We start from the raw sequence: 3483 nt of genomic DNA, 5'->3' as shown, positions 1-3483 counted from the left end.
CTTAGTAGTTTTAATTCATTTTACTCTTAACATAATGTATTCTTTATTGCGGATGGAGAATTACCATGCCTAAGGCTTTATATAAAATAAAAAACTCTTTTTTCGTTGGAACTTAAACATATGCAAGATTAAATCATTATTTACGTCTGCATATTTATATTCTCACTAACTATTTAATCATAATATAATCATTTAAATATAAATAATTGTATTAAATATTTTTTTAAAGTACCAATAAGTAGCTAACGTCTATTTATTTTCGAATTCCGTGGCGTCCAGTTGTCCCGGTGCCAAATCGTCCTAGACCCGATATCGTCCAGGAAAACACGATCGCTATCGACACTTTCCTGGCTGAACTTTCATAGCGGAAAATGTAGTTTCTGAGGCAACCTAGGATGAAATATATAATATACATATTATGGTAAATATGATACTAAATATTGGGAATGGGGCGATTTGACGCCGCGAACTGGCCGCGGGCGATTGGTCTCCGCTAATTAGCCGTCGGGGAGATTGGACGCCGTGACGACGGGCTAAATATTATCTTTGAAGCTTTAGATAGGCAATGCGTCAACTATCTAAAAGGTTCAGAAATTAAAAACTTAATAAACTAACTAACAGTTTAATTTATTATTTATTCACTTATAGAAAACGCTTTATTACAATAAATAATAAAATAATGCTTCAAATTTTCGAAAGTGGATCTTTGACCATTTGATCCTAGCAATTTTTTGTACATGGAAAAACTTCTTTCCACTTGGTTCTACAGATGTTAATATTGCGGATGTAAATGAAACTATTTCTGAAGTGGAAAAAATTGAAACATCTGAGGCATCTGATGGATTTTCCAAAACAGCTTTCTACAGCGTTTGAAGTCCAGTATTTTTATTTAAAACACTATTTAATTTTGTACCTATTTTTATTCCAATTGGTCCAGGAACATTTTCTTATTTTAGCAGCAGTATTGTTTAAAATATTAATTTGCTCCACTACTTCGAACGTTTCAATTGTGATTACTAGAGTGTTATTGTGTTAATTAATTGTGTGTTTATGTGAAAATATGTGCTTAAACCTAAAATATGTAATTATCCAAAAATAATTAAAAATAGGTGCTAACAAATAGGGCGTCAATGTTTCAAAATTGTCTGAAACAGTCATGGATAATTGTGGGGCCACTCAAAAAAAATATTTAAATAACTAAGAATCCTAATATTATAATAGTTATCGAGTAGTGAGTGTTTTTTTTTAATCCGTTTGGTTGCCCTGTTCTTTGTCATCAAGGACTTCGTTTTTGGTAGTGTCGCAAGGCAGGGCGACCTTGCCTTGTCCGGGACGACATCTTTGATTTTATTATGTACCATCTCGTCACAACATTAGCGATGCGGAATATTTAGCGACGGACTGCGCACGAGTTAATAAGGCTACTAAAAATAAGCACTTATACGATTATGCCGTACCGACCAGGATGTTCGTAGAACAGGATAAGTCAAATAACACGGTGGTTACAATATCACTGTCCCATGCTAAACTTATAATATTATAATAAAGTGAAACTTTTTTCTAGGTGTTTTTTTTTATTGAAAAAAAAATTACCTGACGGAAATACGCTTAGGATTCTGCATAACAATGTGGCGCGATTATTACGATATAATATTATGACTGTTTAATTTGTAATTAACAGTATCTAAAGCAGGTTTAGAGTTCAGTATCTAAAGCAGGCATTGAGTTCACCATTTATGAAAATTTAGAGTTATAGCGTGTGTACACGTGCATGGATTTACTGACGGCAATAGTGATTATTTATATATTTTTAAACTATCATGACAATAACCGTTTACACGTAAAAGTGCTGACTGTCTATCCAATTCATTCTTTAAGAATGAGCGAGACGCGATGTTGTCATTTTATGGTACTATTTCGTACTATTTGTAACCTAGTGAAAATCGGTCAACCTGCAAATTCGTTTTTTTGCCGGCAGGTTCGCCACTATCATTCTACTGCGCATGCGCAGATCGAAAAAATCTTACTATCACGTGCAAATTCAGAAGCTTCCAAACTTGTTTGATTTATTTATGCAATCTTGCCAACTGCAGGATACTACATGTTTGTGCATACATTTTCTTACTGTCAACAGTAAATCCATGCACGTGTAAATGGGGTATTAGTATGGTTGTTTTTTTAGTAGTGTTAACTTAATTAATTCTTGATAGAGATAAATCACCATCATCATCATTTATGGCTACGGCCGTATGTTGTAGCTTAACCACTGGAAAATACCATTAGAAATGGCGTATTTCAAAAATATACTACCATATTCTTAGGTCAATAATTATTTTAAAACAATCATTATTCACATGATGTTTATCACATTTGAATAGTCAAAGACATAGCTTATAATCAATATCTTTAGAATTATCTGCAAATGTCTTAATCGTGCCCATTTTTTGAATAATAAAATGCCTAATTCTTGTCAAATTTGGGATCACAGAGATTATAAAATATAATTTTGTGTTGTAAAACATTAATTTTACTTCTGGTTTTATAAATGCGTTTAAAAATTAATAAATCCAAAAAATCCTAACACCACTGCACATGGATGTACTGAAATATGACTATATTCTAAAAGATTAGATCGAGAGGCTTAAAAGAATACTATTTTATGTAATAAAAATACTGTATGCAGTTATCAAATGTTTAAAATAATAAAAGATAACAAGGCTTTAAAATTATATAAATAGATTATCTAAACGTTTAAAAAATGTCCAGGATTATGCTTTGAAAATACCATAAAATCTCCATTTTGAGCTACGTTGGGCACGTGGGCCGTTAGGGGAAAAATTCAGATTGCTCTCATGATGCAAGCTTTGATGGTTTCCTCAAAAAGAGCTGTTTTTTGTTTCTAACTTCCGCGACTTTAAGAGGGCTTGCACATCAGAACTCGCCGCATGTGTTTGACGAATTCGTCAATGTGACGTCATCGTAAACCAAGAACAAACGTTATCAAATGGAGCTTCGCAGATTGGCCGATGCAACTGCGACGCTGCGACGCTGCTACATGCGTCGAGTTGCGTTGGCCAGAGCCTGCATGTCGACATCGGCCAATATCGACTTCGCGCATGCGCACAGCCGCACAATCGGCCATTTCTCTCCAGACTGTCGCCACGTTCGGAGCAGCCGCGATTCGGCGAATGTCGATATCGCTAGGCAGATGTGCGAGGTTGTATCATGGAACACCGGTTGCCCGTTCTCGGAAGTTTTGATTTATGGCGGTCAAGCACACGAGGCGAGTTGTGATGTGCGAGCCGGCTAAGGCGGAGATCACCATGAGGAGTATCGATTTTTCAAACAACAAAAATATTACCAAACAAAACTTTTAAAATAGTTTCGTTTATCAAAGTTTTTTTAAACACCGTGTATATTTTAACGATCGAAATACCTCAGTCAATTATTCTTGTACTGATAAACCAACATTATTTTGTAAGC

The sequence above is a fragment of the Rhyacophila brunnea genome, unplaced genomic scaffold, assembly GCF_057557595.1.
Source record: "Rhyacophila brunnea isolate RB1 unplaced genomic scaffold, BYU_Rbru_1.0 scaffold_16, whole genome shotgun sequence".
Classification (NCBI taxonomy): Eukaryota; Metazoa; Arthropoda; class Insecta; order Trichoptera; family Rhyacophilidae; genus Rhyacophila; species Rhyacophila brunnea.
The sequence above is the reverse complement of the archived record's forward strand: the minus strand, read 5'-3'. Positions refer to the sequence as shown.